This window comes from Oryx dammah, unplaced genomic scaffold (genome assembly GCF_014754425.2).
Source record: "Oryx dammah isolate SB20612 unplaced genomic scaffold, SCBI_Odam_1.1 HiC_scaffold_5, whole genome shotgun sequence".
NCBI classification, from domain to species: domain Eukaryota; kingdom Metazoa; phylum Chordata; class Mammalia; order Artiodactyla; family Bovidae; genus Oryx; species Oryx dammah.
Genome location: NW_024070189.1, coordinates 38,346,199 through 38,364,675, shown reverse-complemented (window position 1 = coordinate 38,364,675; position 18,477 = coordinate 38,346,199). Strand labels below are relative to the sequence as shown.

The window sequence follows — 18,477 nt, the reverse complement described above, 5'->3', positions numbered from 1 at the left end:
GGAAGACCCCATATGCCACGGAGCAACTAAGCCTGTGCATGACAACTACTGAGCCTGTGCTCTGGAGCCCGAGAACTACAACTACTGAAACCCGTGTGCCCTGGAGCCTGTGCTCCACAACAGGAGAAGCGATCACAGAGAGAAGTCTGTGCACCGCAGCTAGAGAGTAGCCCCCACCACAGGAGAAAAAAAGAGCCCACACAGCAATGAAGATGCAGCACAGCCAAAAATAAAAAAATAAAAGTTTTTAAAAAAGAAGACGTGAGGAAAACACAGATGCACATGGATGTATAAGCATATTCTATCTCTAGGAGGACATAAAAAACTTTTAACAGAAGAAGTTGTCTCTGAGAGATGAACTGGAAAATAGCAACAAGAAAGAGCTGTATTTTTTCGCTTATGTCTTTTGGAATAATTTGATTTTTAAAACAATGGAAATCATTTACTTAACACTCAATAAAATAAAAAAAAAAGAAATGCTGTGTTGTGCTTCTTAGAAATTCTTCTTTTGCTCTGATAGATGAGTCAGATCTGGAGATGTGGCAGAGAGTTTAGGGAGCTAATAATAATACCACCCCCCCCCCAACAATTATATACTTACTTAAAAAAAAAAAATTCTCAAGGAACAGTCTGTTGCAGTCTTCCACTTTTGGGACAAGTATTTCCCCCCTTGTACAGTTGAAGGAACTGGGGTCCAGAAGCAAGTCTATCTTCCCAAGGTCACACAGTGAGAGACGGGCAGCACTGGGATGAGAGCTCAGAACTTGCCCAGGCTTAAGTTCCTTCTTCTTGGCCATGTTTAGCTGGGCAGAGGGCTTCAACAAGCATAGTTTTCATGGGAAGAAAAAGAAGAACCAGATAATCCTAAGGGGCTTTTCTGGTACGAGGTTTCAGGAAAGTTAAAGGCCTGATCCAGCTACAGTCCCAGCACAAATGAAGTCAGACCAAAATAGACACCACTTACATTCAACGGGAAATGACCCAGAAAAGATCCAACCAGTTTCCAGATGTAACTTGAAAGGCTTCAGTTGGAGAGACTTCATTTTGGAATCTGATGCAAAAACCTCTTGATGAGATTTCTCTCAACTCAATTTGTGGATTGAAAAATGAACAGACGTTTGATTTGAGGGAGATGCTCTGTTAAGAAAGTCTAGAGCCTTCTGGTTTGTAGAATCAAGCTTAGAGAAAGTAGCCTATGAGTATAGGAGGCAAATCTTTGCCATGCTTTGCCAGGATAATTTTGGGAGGGAATATGTGAAATATAGGGTCTGTCCCTGCCTTTTGGCTGAGAGGAAGCACAGACATCCCAGATTGAGGGAATGAGACTTGTTCAAACTGCATAAATGAGATTTACCTTGTGGCTAGAAAGAAATGTTTTATTCTGTTAGCTGCTGTGATGTGCAAAGAGATTAATTTCTCTAAATCTTGTATTTTAAAAGATTTCTGCAGATTTAAGAAATACTCAGAAGACACTTGACTCTACGTATCTCATCCACTTTATTATAGGTATGATAAAAAATTTAAAAAGCACACACCAGAATCTGTCTAATGTGCTACTGATTATGAAGATAAAAGTTTATGTGCATACACATTTTTAACCACTCTTTAAAGACATGTAACCTGGTAGCTGTGGCTGCCTCTTAGAAGAGAACTGTGGGAGCTGAGATGGGGTCGGAGGTAACAGCCTTCACTGTACTGTCTCAATTTACCATATACCCGTTTCACATTTTAAAAGTAAAACATGCTCTTAAAAACCTCAAAGGGAAAAACATACCTTTATAATGGAGAGATTTGGTGGCCACTCTGCTAATCAAGTAGGGAAATTTAGCATTACCAAGTACGTGAAACCTGACGTTTACATGATACATCCAGGTTTTAACCTGACTATAATTAAACCTTCACACCTAACCTCTGATTAGCAGAAAGTGTAGGGAATAGAGAAACTAGGTAAACAACACAGGAGAAAACAGTCAGTTCAGAGAGTGAGGCCTTCTTCAAAATGTTAATGTCATAGAAATATTAAAAAGAGGTTTAAAAATTAGGAATAAAAAATATTTGGGGGGCAATTGGAAGAAGTTTGAATATGGTCTGAGTATCAGACAATATTAGGGAATTATTGATAATTTTCTTGTGTGTGAATAGTGGTTTTGTGGTTATATAGGATAACGTCCTTATTCTTAGCGGATGCATGCTGAAGTATGGAGGGAGAAATCATGATGTTGGGAACTTATTTTTAAATGGTTTAGAAAACACACATGAACACACAGAACCTCACATACACACGTGAACAACCCCTCCACTCCACCCCACTCGCGCTACACACGCACACAGAGTTGATTAATATTAAGCTGGGGTCTTAGTTTCAAACTGAGCCATGTGATGTCAGGGCTGAGAATCTGCAAATGACCTTCTGTTAGTCCTCCGCTCTGTTTCTCCTCTGCCATTGGCCCTTCTGTTGGTCTGCCTGGAGGGGGCTCTGGAAGAGAATTAGGAGTCTAAAGGAGTGGCAAAGAGCTTGGCTTGTTTCTGTTTTGCTTCTGTTACTCTCAGCCTCACCCAAGCAACAGTCCCTCACCCTGGGAATGGCATTTATTTCCTGTAGGAGCAGCTTGTTTAAGTTACAGTCTCAGAACCAGCCTCATTATGCTTCTTCAGACATACCTGTTATTGTTGTTCAGTAACTCAGTTGTGTCTGACTCCTTGCGACCCCACAGACTGCACTTCCCTGTCCTTTACTATCTCCTGGAATTGCTCAAACTCATGCTGGTGATACCTCCCAACCATCTTATCCTGTGTCCCTTCTCCTCCTGCCCTCAATCTTTTCCAGCATCAGGGTCTTTTCCAATGAGTCAGTTCTTCACATCAGGTGGCCAAAGTAATTGGAGCTTCAGCTTCAGCATTAGTCCTTCCAATGAATATTCAGGACTGATTTCCTTTAGGGTTGACTGGTTTGAACTCACTGCAGTACAAGGGACTCTCGAAAGTCTTCTCTAACACCACAGTTCGAAAGCATTAGTTCTTCGGTGCTCAGCCTTCTTTATGGTCCAACTCTCACTTCCACACATTACTACTGGAAAAAACATAGCTTTGACTATACAGACCTTTGCTGGCAAAGTGATGTTTTTGCTTTTGAATATGCTATCAAGGTTTGTCACCGCTTTTCTTCCAAGGAGCAAGCATCTTTTAATTTCATGGCTGCAGTCACCATCTGCAGTGATTTTGCAGCCCAAGAAAATACATGTATCAGCTGGCTCCTGCCTTCTCTGTCCCAGCTCCTGGGACCCCTAATCCAAGCTTCTAAATTCTATTAATCCTGAGCTCTTCTCCTATTTTCCAAACCCTAGGGATGGTAACTGCTTTCTGTGTTTACTACAGTATTCCTTTTACCTTTCTAGTTCTCTAATACCTGGTTGCTGCTGCTAAGTTGCTTCAGTCGTGTCTGACTCTGTGCGACCCCATAGACGGCAGCCCACCAGGCTCCCCTGTTCTGGGATTTTCCAGGCAAGAGTACTTGAGTGGGTTGCCATTGCCTTCTCCGAATACCTGGTTGACAGTTCTTTAAATTATTTCTGCAAAAGTAACTGGTGGCGTTTGTGTCTCCCGACTGAACATTGACTGATACAGAAATTGGAACAAGGGATCTCGGGAAACAGACCCCCTTTTTTAGGTGTTTGGGTTTGTCTTTAGACTTGAGTACAGTGTTGAACTCTTTGTCATGGAAATAAGATGCTAGTAACTCATGGTATGGAGTGGCCCTGATTAATCAAATTATTGGCTGTAGATTATTGTGATAAGGAACCTTCTGGGGACTTCCACTGCAGGGGGTATAGGTTCAATCCCTTGTTGGGGAAATGAGATCCTGCATGCCACAAGGTGTAGCAAAAAAAAAAAAATCTCCTAAAGCAGGTACTGTAGGAAGCAAGTACAAGAGAGAAAAAGCAGACCCCAAGAAAGGCATGCAAAAGCATTATCAATCTTGCAGACAAGATACCTCAAGACACATAACTCTTGGATTAAGTCCAGAGGGAAAAGAAAAACATCTTGAAAGCAGGATGTGTGTCTGGAGGTGGGAAGCCATCAGACTGTTCCATGACCTGGCGTCTCTGAGTCGAATGTTTTTTGTATCTGGGGCTTTGTTATTTAGACAGCAACCTAAATCATTAGTTAAAACTAAGTCTTTCTTAGTTAATCTTCATGTCACATTCCTAGCATATCTTTAACAGCCATATGGCTCCATATGCTTCTGAAAGCACGTTCTCCGTTGCACGTACTCCCCTGCCTGAAAACATATAATAAAGCTGACTTGATCAGTTTGGGCACCTTCACCTCGGAGCAGTGTTGGTCCCCTGACCCTTGCTTCCATTCTTGTCTCTTTCTCATTCTTTGTATTGTGCTTTCGGAAACCCTGGCTTGTTGAGCTGGACTCGACAAGTGGCGGCCAAACAGGGACCTGAAAGTGAAACCAGCCTATGATGCTCAGTTCAGAGCAGTGGAGAACACAGGGAAATCCAGCTGGTGCGGTGGACAACTGAAGTGCTTGGTAAGTACACCCCCGTGGATTTGTGAATCAGGGTAACAATGGGGCAAAATCCTTCTAAGCATGCAGAATATATGCTAGTCTTAAAGACTGTTGAAAAGCTCGGGAGTGCAAGTCTCTTTGTCTGCTGTTAGACTTATTTTCTGCTATTGAAAAACATTGCTATTGGCTTGATCCAGCTAAAGGAACTTTAAGGTATAAAGAATGGCAAGAAGTAATGCATTGCTTGTGCCGAGCTTATCAAAGTAGAGGAAAAATACCCTTGTCAGTATGGTCATTAGGAAATCTCATTCGCACGGCTTTGGGTCCACCATAATCCGAGGTCCAAGTCTGATGATTCCACTTCTCAGAGACACAGTTAGAAGAAGAGTTAAATATATATGACAACAGTGATTCAGAGGAGGAGAAAAACCTTTAAAAGCAAAATTAAAAGAGGGAAATGTTATGAAAGTAATGAACAAATTTTGTTTGCTAGAACAGCTTGCCCGTCTGCACCCCTGGGTGAGCCTCCTCCTTTTGATCTGGAGACTCCTTGGGATGATGGCTTTATGTTAAAGCCACAAGTAACCCTTCCCAATCCGATCTCTCCATTTAATAGGGGAGTTCGTATGGCTCAGTTACAAGGTGATGAAGATGCCTTAGCTCTTCCTGTAATAGTGACACAAGTTCCACCCAGACCTCAATTCCCACCTAGAGGATTAAATTATTATTATAACCCTTTACCTTTCAAAATTATTAAAGAGATCAAACAGGCTTGTACTCAATATGGAACTAATTCTTATACTATGGTATTGATTCAAGGTGTGTCGCAGGCAGAAAGATGGATCCCTCATGATTGGGAGATGGTTGCTAGGACCTGTTTAACTACTCTGAATTTTTACAATTTAGGAGATGGTGACAAGATGAGGCTAGTCAGCAAGCTGATAGGAATGCAGCCACCAATCCCGCCCCCCCCCTCCCCCGCCACTGCTCCGTTAACATTTCTTTAGAACAATTGATGGGATCTGGTGCATATTTTGAATTCAGGCCCTTAACAAAAGAAAAACTAGAAGGTTTAACCACATTAGTTAATGAACAAAAAGAATTGGGACATGTCATAGAATTTACTAGCCCCTGGAATTCCCCTGTTTTTGTTATAAAGAAAAAGTCAGGAAAATGGAGAATGTTAATAGAAGCTATACTTGAATGGGTATTTTTACCTCATAAACAAGTAAAATTGCTAACCACCTATAATAGATATGATCAGCAAACTGATTTTTAAAATACGTAATCATACTCAACATCTTTTCGGATATGATCCACACAATATTATAGTCCCTCTTTCAAAGGAATAAATTGAAATTTATGTATGCAAAATATTGAAAGGCAAATTGCTCTCTCTAATTTTATAAGTAATATTGATGGTCATTTTCCGTCATCTAAACTTATTAATTTTCTAAAAAAAAAATACCCTGATACTACCCAAGATTACTAAATCAGACCCTATAAAAGATGCTGATGTTTATTTTACAGATGCAAACAAAGATTTTAAATCTGTATATTTCGGCCCTATAGAAGAAACCTGACAATCCCAATATTCTTCTGTACAAAAAGCTAAATTAGATGTTATTCTTACTGTTTTGACAGATATCAATGCCCCCATTAATATTGTTTCTGATTCCCAATATGCTATAAAAGTCACATCTCAGATTGATTACAATTCCTACATCCAATCTAATAATATATCAAATATTTTAAAAATTACAATCAGTAATAAATAATAGAACTTATCCTTTCTATATTACCCATATTCGTTCCCATTCCCAACTTCCTGGACCATTGGTGGCTGATAATGAGACAATAGATACCAAACTTATCTCTTTTATGACACCCACTCAATTTCATGAATTAACTCATACAAATGTAAAAGGATGACAATATAAATTTCAAATTTCACGGCAACAAACATCGTTGCTGTGACATCATCTCACAATGCCCTACATGTCAACAAACTAACGTCATCCCATCTTTACCAGAAGGCGTTAATCCTTGAGGATTATACCCCAATGTTATATGGCAAACATATGTAACTCATATGCCATCTTTTGGAAATTCTGGACTGATTCATATATCTATTGACATGTTTTCAGGAATGATTTTTGCTTCATATCATGTAGGAGAGACTACTTTCCATTGCATTTCTCATTTTAAACAAGCCTTTGCATATATGGGACTCCCCAAAACTATAAAAACAGATAATGGCCCAGTGTATAAAAGCCATACTTAAGGATTATTTTTTGAAGATTGGTCAATTCAACATGTAACTGGAATTCCCCATAATCCTCAAGGTCAAATGACAGTAAAAAGAGACCACCACACATTAAAACAAATATTAAAACAAAAAGGGAGAGAGAGGTATGGATTAGGGCCTAACTCCCCTAAAAATAAACTTGCTATAACCCTTTTTATATTAAATTTAAGTTAAATTTATTTATTTTATATTAAAGTTATTATTTATTTATATTAGGGGAAGTAATGAAAAGCAGCTGAAGTACATTGGGATGAAGTACAAACATCTTATGAAATAATTGGTAAAAAAGAACAAACACAGACAGTTCACCAAAAAATAATGTGGAAGGATGATAAACAGTGGAAAATAGGGCTTATGCTTAAACAAGGACGAGGTTATGCTCTTATTTTGACAGAGGACAATGAACAGCCGTGGATTCCAAAATGAAAAATCTGGTATAGGAAAGAGAACATGGTTTGACATAGATCCCGTTTGAGCCATGTCTCAATTAATACTTAGACCAGGTCCATCCAAAACTAAACGGACAAAGAGCACCACTCTACCAACATGGGGACAAATAAAGAAGCTATCCCAAGAAGCTGAAAAGATAGTACATAGGCGAAAACTTCCTAAAACACCTGACAACCTGTTCTTGGCCATGGTAACATTGTTAACAACGGCAGTAAGTGTACAGGCTAATTCCAATTATTAATATTGGGAGTGAGCTTCCCTGGTGGCTCAGACAGTAAAGGTGTCTGCTTGCAATGCGGGAGACTTGGGTTCGATCCCTGGGTGGGGAAGATCCCCTGGAGAAGGAAATGGCAACCCACTCCAGTACTTTTGCCCGGAAAATTCCATGGATGGAGGAGCCTTGTAGGCTACAGTCCATGGGGCCGCAAAAAGCTGGACGTGACTGAGCGACTTCACTTTCTTTCTTTCTATGTTCCTAACCCACTTCTATTACATGGGAAGATTCAACAGTTCCCATTTTTGTGAATGACTCAGCTTGGCTTCCCGGCCCCTATGATCAAAGTTTCCCAGATAAACCAGAAGAAGCAGGATATATATTAAACAATTACACTATTGGGCCTGAAAGTACCCCCATTTGCATTGGACATGGAGAGATCTATTTAAAAACAGATTATCCAAAAATGGTTATCTGTTGTTAAATCTACTAAAGATGATAAGAATTCCTTTTTTCTTGTAACCTCTCTCACATTTTTAGAAAAGGAAAATAACATAATACATTATAGTCCTCCCAATATTCCAGAATGTATTATGAGGATAGGACATGGGATAGAAGATTGGATACAATGGAATAATTGTAAAGGAGCAGAAGGCCATCTATTGATCAATACTACTGAAGGTCCCATAATTGATTGGGGACCCAGAGGGACTCCAAAATTAAAAGACACCAATATTTCTATTCCTTGGATATACCAAGGGACTCTCCAGTTCAGTTCAGTTCAGTCACTATTGTGTCCAACTCTTTGCGACCCCGTGGACTGCAGCACGCCAGGCCTCCCTGTCCATCACCAACTCCCGGAATTTACTCAAACTCATGTCCATTGAGTGAGTGATGCCATTCAACCATCTCATCCTCTGTTGTCCCCTTCTCCTCCTGCCTTCAATCTTTCCCAGCATCAGGGTCCTTTCAAATGAGTCAGCTCTTCGCAACAGGTGGCCAAAGTATTGGAGTTTCAGCTTTAGCATCAGTCTTTCCAATGAACATTCAGGACTGATTTCCTTTAGGATGGACTGGTTGTATCTCCTTGCAGTCCAAGGGACTCTCAAGAGTCTTCTCCAACACCATAGTTCAAATGCATCAATTCTTCAGTGCTCAACTTTCTTTATAGTCCAACTTTCACATCCATACATGACTACTGGAAAAACCATACCTTGACTAGATGGACCTTTGTTGGCAAGTAATGTCTCTGCTTTTTAATGGGACTCTTAGTACATTTGGTAATGAATCTTTGGTTATTAATGGGATAGGATTTGCCCCTCCCTTTCCGCATCTAGTTCACCATCCTATTCATAACGAGATCTGGAAAATACCTATGGCTTTGAAAACTCCTGAGATATGGAATGGTTGATATACCGAATATATTTTAAATGATCCTAAAACAACTTTTACTTCTACAAAAAACTCTACTCATAATATCCAAGCTTCTGTTAGACTTCCTTTTGTATTCATGGTTGGTCCAGCTAATTATGATAAAATTACAGGACTTATAAATTGTTTACAGTGTTCCTTTTACACATGTTTAAATAATACTATCCCATCCAGTGACAGCTTACAGAGTATTCTTAAAACTAGAGTGGACATTTGGATACCAGTAGATTTACAAAGAATCTTGGCAAGAAAGTCCTGCACTGTATGCTGTTGAAGAAATTATTAAAGGTTTAAAATGTGCCAAAAGATTCATTGGAATGCTTATAGCTGCTATTTTAGGTATTATGGCTATCACTACCACTGCTGCAGTGGCTGGAGTAGCTTTAGATCAGTCTGTTCAAATAGTACAGTTTGTACAAGAATGGCATAAGGATGCTGACATTTTCCAGTCCACTCAACAAAAAATAGATGGAAAATTAGCTTCTCAGGTGGCTGATCTCCAATAGACAGTAATACTATTGGGAGATCAACTGGTTAGTTTACAAAAGCAGTTAAGATTAAAATGTAATTGGAATTACACCTCTTTTTGTGTTACAGAACATAAATACAATCAGTCAAGGTTTAATTGGGACAAAATCAAGCAACATTTATTAAATCAAGAAAATATTTCTCTAGATATTCAAGATCTACAACATGATATATTAAAAACCTTTAATAAAAAGTTGGATATAATTTCTGGATCTAATTTACTTGATACTATTGCTAATGGTATATCCTCTCTAAATCCTCTTAAACAGAACAAGGCCTATGGATATTGAATTATGTTAACCTCTGCTATAATTTTAATTGTTTTCTTTTGCTTCTGTGTAGTCTGGAGAACAGCGAGATGACAACAACATCACCAACAACATAACCAACAACAATTAGCCTTTCTTACAATTACTTCGCTTGCTGAAAAACGAAAAGAGGGAGATGTAGGAAGCAAGTACAAGGAAGAAAAAGCAGACCCCAGGAAAGGCGTGCGAAAGCATTGTCAGTCTTGCTGATCAAGACGTATGACTCTTGGATTAAGTCCAGAGGGAACAGAAAAACATCTTGAAAGCAGGATGTGTGCCTGGAGGTGGGACGCCATCAGACTATTCCATGACCTGGCGTCTCTGAGTCAAATGTTTTTTGTATCTGGAGCTTTGTTATTTAGATAGAAACCTAAATTGTTAGTTAAAAGTAAATCTTTCTTAGTTAATCTTTATGTTACATTCCTAGCCTATCTTTAACAGCCATATGGCTCTATATGCTTCTGAGAGCACGTTCTCCTTTGCATGTACTTTCCTGCCTGAAAACCTAATAAAGCTGACTTGATCAGTTTGGGCATCTTCATCTTGGGGCGGTGTTGGTCCCCTGATCCTTGCTTTCAATTCTTGTGTCTTTCTCATTCTTTCACCGTACTGTGCTTTCAGGAAACCCTGGCTTGTTGAGCCAGACTCAACAAGTACCTTGGGGGACCCAAGTGGCTGCTGGGAATGACGATGACTGTGGGGTGAGATGCCTCCTTCTGAGTGCTCTGGAGTGCTTACAGAAAGAAAACACACTCAGCCCTTTAACATCTCAGCTCAAGTCCCAGTCAGAGAACTAGAGAAGGTCTAGACAGCCCCTAAAGGTATCTTAGATCCATCAGAGTTACTAACTCAGACACAAGATTTCGTTGTGAAGGTTGCAGAATTTAATGTAGATTGAGTTCACAGGTGATGTCCTACAGTGAAAGTCAGGATGAGGATTGGGGAAGTGTCCTCTGGACTTGGAATGAGGACGTCCAGGTGGACTCAGATGAAACTGAGAATCTTAACCCCTAAGTCACTCTGAGCCTTCCTCTTCTGTGTCTGAGATTAGGCTTCCTTTGCTTGAAGTCCCTGGAATACCCTCACCCGAGACAGGTGACTGAAGGAGATACCTATACTCTTCAAGACCTACCTTACTGCTCTTCGCTGCCACTAGACCCATAACTAGGGTCAGATCTAGCACATTCCAAGGCAACAAGTACAAAGTCTGAACCTGGAGGAAAGAGTGTATAATCCAAAAGAACTACAAGATTTTTCTAATTTATATAGGCAGAAACCTGGTGTATAGATGTGGGAATGGGATTCTAGGAGCATTAGACCAAAAAAGGCACGATATAACAGGCCAAATGCACTGATATGGGAATACTTATCAGGGATTCTGGACTTAATATGTTAGCTTGGACTTAAGCTTGGAGAACTTGGACTGAACAGTGACCTACATATAATGAGTTTGAGATCCCAGAAGTTCCCTGGCACAATGGAGAGAAAGGAATTCAGAGACTTGGGGAGACAGAAATGTCGGTGAACTTGTATGTATGACCTTCAAACTTCCCTCATCCACTACCCCCAGTGCTATCTAGTTCAAGAGGGCCCAGAGGACACCCCTTCCCTAAGATACTGAGCAATACATTAGTGAGGAGTTCACCGATATCCTCAGAAATCTCTGTGGTGGCTGTTCTCTGTGGGCTGGTAGGAGGTGCTGCCACTGAGATGAGTTCATGGATTTTGGTGGGGTGGATAGGATCCTGGAGTAGCGAGGGCCACGTGGCAGTGTTCAATCATGAGGGATAAGGTGGATGCACTTCGAGCACAGAAGAGACAAAGTGGAAATCAGAATGTTTTGACCCACAGGGATGCTGAGAGTAGCTGTGGGGGTTAATTTTATGTGTTGACTTGGCTGGGTCACCAGGTGCCCAGATATTTGGTCCAACATTATTCTGGGTATTTCTGTGAGGGTGTTTTTGGATGAGATGAACATTTGGGATGAGGCGGGCTTTGAGTAGAGCAGACTGCTCTCCAAAATGTGGGTGGACCTCATCCAGTCAGCTGGAAACCTGAATAGAACAAAAAGACTACCCTCAAGCAAGAGAGCATTCTGTAGATGGCTGTCTTTGGACTGGAAGTGCAGCACTGGCTCTCCTGGCCATATGGTCTACTGGCTCACCCTGTAGACTGTGGACTTACCAGCCTCCATAACTGTGTGAAACAATTCCTATCAATAATCAATCAATCCTACTGATTCTGTTTCTCTAGAGAACCCTGACTAAAACAGCAGTTAAATGGTACGGTACATCTAGGAATGGAATAGACAGTCTAGTAAAGCACTGCTGGACCTTTATAACAGAAAAAGCACAAGGTCTGATGCCCAGAAATCTGACTGAATCAGAATCTCTCCTTCAGTTTCTAGACCTAAGTCAGTTGTCAGATCCAGAGCCCTTGTTTAAAGGACATGTTGAGTTCCCTTAAGAACTCCACAACAAGGCTTCCCTGGTGGCTCAGTGGTAAAGAATCTGCCTGCCAGTGCAGGAGATGCAGGTCTGATGCTGATCTGGGAAGATCCCCCATGCTGCAGAACAACTAAGCCTGGAAGCTGCAGCTATTTAAGCTTGTGCACCCTAGAGCCTGTGCTCCACAAGAGAAGCCACTTCAGTGAGAAGCCCTCACACTGCAAAAAATAGCCCCCACTCTCAGCAACTAAAGAAAAACCCGTGCATCAATGAAGACCCAGCACAGCCAAAAAATTTTTTTGTAATTAAAAAATAAAAAGAACACCACAACACTGCCACAAGTATATACTAGAGACTTCCTTCAATACTTCCTCAGAGACCTGTAGTCTTTAATAGGTGACTTAGTATTATGAAAAAAGGAAATCCTCAGATCTTTTAGGGATTAAATAATAGGCATTCACCCTGAATTAAGGCTAATTCCTGGGGCCAAAATACTACAATAGTCCTCCAGTTGCAGTGAGAACTGGTGGTGATCAGGTAATGAGAGGAGTATTGATCGGCCCAAGCTAAAATCACAGATATCCTAGTAGCTCTGTGAACCCAGTGGTTATATCTCTAGTTCGTGAATATGTAATTGGAATAGACGTACTCAATTCCTGGCAGAATCCCCAGATTCACTCTCTGATCCATGGAGTGAGGGCTATTATGGTAAAAAGGGCCAAGTTAGAAGTCCCTAGAAAGTCTCTTCCCGATCAGGGTGTGTGTGTTTAGTCTCTCAGTTGTGTCCTACTGTAACCCGCCAGGCTCCTCTGTCCATGGGATTCTCCAGGCAAGAATACTGGAGTGGGTTGCCATGCCCTTCTCCAATATATCTTCCTGACCTAGGGATCGAACAAGAGTCTCCTGCATTGCAGGCAGATTCTTTACTCTATGAGCCACCAGGGAAGCCCCTCCCTACCAGATTAGTAAACCAAAATCAGTTACCACATTCCTGGAGGAAAGTGCAGAGATTAGTGCCACTATCATAGGCTTAATTGGAGAAGGCAATGGCAACTCCAGTACTCTTGCCTGGGAAATCCCATGGATGGAGGAGCCTGGTGGGCTGCCATCTATGGGGTCGCATACAGTCGGAAACGACTGACATGACTCAGCAGCATAGGCTTAATATGTATCACATCCCCATTTAAATTCACCCACAGAGTCAGACACGACTGAAGTGACCTGGCAGCAGCAGCAGCTTTTCCTGGACAATGACCATGGATTACTGTAAACTGCACAGATGATGACTCAAATTGCAGCAACTGTTTCAGATGTGTAACTCTACCAAAGAGAATCAGCATAACCCTTGGCATATACCAGTAGTGATCTGGCAAATGCTTTTGCCCCTCTATACCAACTTAACTCAGATGACCAGTATATCTACTACTGTTGGCAAGAATCCCTTTGAAGAAATGCAGTAGCCCTCCTAGTCAACAAAAGAGTCCAAAATACAGTACTTGGATGCAATCTCAAAAATGACAGAATGATCTCTCTTCATTTCCAAGGCAAACCATTCAATATCACAATAATCCAAGTCTATGCACTGACCAGTAATGCTGAAGAAGCTGAAGCTGAATGGTTCTATGAAGACCTATAGGACCTTCTAGAACTAACACCCCCAAAGATGCCCTTTTCGTTATAGGGTACTGGAATGCAAAAGTAGGAAGTCAAGAGATACTTGGAGTAACAGGCAAATTTGGCCTTGGAGTACAAAATGAAGCAGGGCAAAGGCTAACAGAGTTTTGCCAGGAGAATGCACTGGTCATAGCAAACACCCTCTTCCAACAACACAAGAGAAGACTCTACACATGGACATCACCAGATGGTCAATACCAAAATCAGATTGCTTATATTCTTCGCCGTCAAAGATGGAGAAGCTCTATACAGTCAGCAAAAACAAGACGGGGAGCTGACTATGGCTCAGATCATGAACTACTACTACTACTACTACTACTACTAAGTCATTTCAGTCGTGTCCAACTCTGTGCGACCCCATAGACGGCAGCCCACCCGGCTCCCCCGTCCCTGGGATTCTCCAGGCAAGAACACTGGAGTGGGTTGCCATTTCCTTCTCCAATGCATGAAAGTGAAAAGTGAAAGTGAAGTCGCTCAGTTGTGTCCGACTCCTAGCAACCCCACGACTGCAGCCTACCAGACTCCTCCATCCATGGGATTTTTCAGGCGAGAGTACTGGAGTGGGGTGCCATTGCCTTCTCCCAGATCATGAACTACTTATGGCCAAATTCGGACTTAAACTGAAGAAAGTAAGGAAAACCACTAGGCCATTCAAGTATGACCTAAATCTAATCCCTTACAATTATACAGTGGAAGTGACAAATAGATTCAAGGGACTAGATTTGATAGACAGAGTGCCTGAAGAATATGGACGCAGCTTTGTGACACTGTGCAGGAGGCAGGGATCAAGACCATCCCCAAGAAAAAGAAATGTACAAAGGCAAAATGGCTGTCTGAGGAGGCCTTACAAGTAGCTGAGAAAAGAGGAGTGAAAGGCAAAGGAGAAAAGGAAAGATACACCCATCTGAATACAGAGTTCCAAAGAACAGCAAGGAAAGATAAGAAAGCCTTCCTCAGTGATCAATGCAAAGAAAGAGAGGAAAACAACAGAATGGGAAAGACCAGAGATCTCTTCAAGAAAATTAGAGACACCAAGGGAACATTTCATGCAAAAACGGGCACAATAAAGGACAGAAATGGTATGGACCTAACAGAAGCAGAAGATATTAAGAAGAGGTGACAAGAATACACAAAAGAACTATATAAAAAAGATCTTCATGACCCAGATAACCACGATGGCGTGATCACTCACCTAGAGCCAGATATCCTGGAATGCAAAGTCAAGTAGGCCTTAGGAAGCGTCATTATGAATAAAGCTAGTGGAGGTGATGGAATTCCAGTTGAGCTATTTCAAATCCTAAAAGATGATGCTGTGAAAGTGCTGCACTCAATATGCCAGCAAATTTGGAAAACTCAACAGTGGCCACAGGACTGGAAAAGGTCAGTTTTCATTCCAATCCCAAAGAAAGGCAATGCCAAAGAATGCTCAAATTACCACACAGTTGCACTCACTTCACACGCTAGCAAAATAATGCTTAAAATTCTCCAAGCCAAGCTTCAACAGTATGTGAACCATGAACTTCCAGATGTTCAAGCTGGATTTAGAAAAAGCAGAGGAAACAGAGATCAAATTGCTAACATCTGATGGATCATCGAAAAAGCAAGAGAGTTCCAGAAAAACATCTACTTCTGCTTTCTTGACTATGCCAAAGCCTTTGACTGTGTGGATCACAATAAACTGTGGAAAATTCTGAAAGAGATGGGAATACCAGACCATCTTACCTGCCTCCTGAGAAATCTGTATGCAGGTCAAGAAGCAACAGTTAGAACTGGACATGGAACAACAGACTGGTTCCAAATAGGAAAAGGAGTACATCAAGGCTGTATGTTATCACCCTGCTTATTTAACTTCTATGCAGAGTACATCATGTGAAATGCTGGGCTGGATGAAGCACAAGCTGGAATCAAGATTGCTGGGAGAAATATCAATAACCTCAGATATGCAGATGACACCACCCTTACGGCAGAAATTGAAGAAGAACTAAAGAGCCTCTTGATGAAAATGAAAGAAGAGAGTGAAAAACCTGGCTTAAAACTCAACATTCAGAAAACTAAGATCATGGCATCCGGTCCCATCTCTTCATAGCAAATAGATGGGGAAACAATGGAAACAGTGACAGACTTTATTTTGGGGGGGGGGTCCAAAAATCACTGCAGATGGTGATTGCAGCCATGAAATTAAAAGATGCTTGATCCTTGGAAGAAAAGCTATTACCAACCTACATAGCATATTGAAAAGCAGAGACATTACTTTACCAACAAAGGTCCATCTAGTCAAAGCTATAGTTCTTCCAGTAGTCATGTATGGATGTGAGTTGGACAATAAAGAAAGCTGAACACCAAAGAATCGATGCTTTCGAACTGTGGTGTTGGAGAAGACTCTTGAGAGTCCCTTGGACTGCAAGGAAATCCAACCAGCCAGTCCCAAAGAAAATCAGTCCTGAATATGCTGAAGCTGAAACTCCAATACTTTGGTCACCTAATGCAGAGAACTGACTCATTTGAAAAGACCCTGATGCTGGGAAAGATTGAAGGCAGGAGGAGAAGGGGGCAACAGAGGATGAGATGGTTGGATGGCATCACTGACTCAATGGACAAGAGTTTGAGTAAGCTCTGGGAGTCAGTGATGGACAGGGAAGCCTGGCGCACTTCAGTTCATGGGGTCGCAAAGAGTTGGACACGACTGAGTGACTGAACTGAAATCAATTTCAATGAATACCACAAGCAAGTTGTTTTCACCTTGCAGAACCAAGAGATCACCTTCGCAGTTCTGCCCTAGGGCTACATCGATTTAACGTCTGCAATAATCTAGTCTGCAAAGATTTTGATGATCTTGCCATTTCACAGATCATCAAATTTTTCCCCCTCACTGATGACTTACAGAAGGATCCGATAAGAACGCAGAAGAAACTACTTTAGATGCCTTAGTAAAATGCATATGAGTCACAGAGTAGAATTTAAACCTCATAAAAATTCAGGGACTCATCCACTTTGGTGAAGTTTCTAATGTGCTAATGGTCTGGAGTATGTTGCAATAGTCTATTCCTTTAAAAAAATTATCTTAAAAAATTAAATAAATAAAAAGCAAATAATTGTCTTTTTTAGTTGAAATATATTTTGACATAACATTGTAAATTGGGACTTCCCTGGTAGTCCAGTGGTTAAGACTTTGCCTTCCGATGCAATCAATCCCTGGTGGGGGAGCTAAGATTCAATATGTCTCTAGGCCAAATACCAAAATATAAAACAGAAACAATATTAACAAATTCAATAAAGACTTTTAAAATGTTCTACATTTTAAAAAACCTTAAAATAACATTATAAGTTTAAGGCTTACAACATGCTGGTTTGACACATTTATAAATTATGATTGCCATTGTAGTGACGTTCGCACCTCTGTCCTGTCATATAATTCTCATTTCCTTTTGGCGGTGGAATACTTAAGATTGAGTTGCTTAACAAGCTGATGATTGTAACACAACACTGCTGTCTATATTGCACTAGTCCTTACAAGGGACCTCTCTTGCCACTACAACAGAGGCCCAATGCTTGATGGGCCTTTTTGGCTTTTCGAGGCAACATACAGCACATTTAGGTGTTATTCTGACCCACAACATGCCCAGCTTGAGTGGAGACCTGAGCGCCAGAACGTTCTGCTTGCTACTCTGCCACCTGAGACCCAGCAGATCCAGCAACACCTGAATGTGGCAAATAAGGCTTCTGTGTGGGTTCTTCGGTAAATGCCAGTAGGGGAATGGAAGCATAGACCCTGAGGATTTTGGAGCAAGTCTACACCTCTTTTTTTCACACCCTCTTTTGACGCTTGCTATTCTCCTTTTGAGAAATAGCTCTTGGTTTTCTACTAGGCCCTGTCAGAAGTGAACACCTGACCGTGGGATTGGGTGCTGTGTGATCCAGCAAGTCATAAATTGGAGCATGCACAGCAGTCATCTCCTGTGAGCTGGAAATGGTATACGAGGGTAGAGATCAGGCAGGTTGGGAAGGTGTCAGCAAGTTGCTTGAAGAGGTAACCCAGCTCCTGTGACAATTACTCTTCCTGAAAGCCTTCCTTTCCTCAGTCTGTAACTCCTGGCTGCATGGGGAGTTCCTTAGGACTAGCTGACTAGGAGGAAGTAATTTAGGTCTGGTTTACAGTTTATTCTGCCCAATATGCTAGAATCAGATGGTTGCTGAAAAATCTTCTGTAGCAGTACAATTCCAATCAGGTATGTCTGTGAAAGAGTCTACTGAAGGGAATCTTCTCAGGGAGCAGAATTTTGAGCAGTACATTTGATTGCCTATGCTGTCTAAATTGAGCATGATCCAGAAGTACGGATCTAAGCTCTAGTATTCAAGGTCAGTTACTCATGTTTTTTTTTTTTGAAATATTTATTTATTTGGCTGCACCAGGTCTTAGTTGTAGCACACAGGATCTTTAGTTTTGGCATGTGGCATCTAGTTCCCTGACTAGGAATTGAACCCAGGTCCCCTGCATAGAGCTTCTCTGGTGGCTCAGATGGTAAAGAGTCTGCCTGCAATGTGGGAGACCTGGGTTCAATCCCTGGGTCGGGAGGATCCTTGGAGAAGGAAATCGCTAC

General features: G+C 41.2%; 1 long non-coding RNA gene across 1 annotated transcript; it reads left to right on the top strand.

The window, feature by feature from the left end:
* The first annotated feature begins 193 nt into the window (after positions 1-193).
* LOC120863350 lies at positions 194-10,299 on the top strand. The gene is made up of 2 exons (XR_005720976.1): positions 194-4,540; positions 9,793-10,299. It is a non-coding gene; the product is annotated as an uncharacterized LOC120863350 (long non-coding RNA).
* Positions 10,300-18,477: the final 8,178 nt, after the last annotated feature.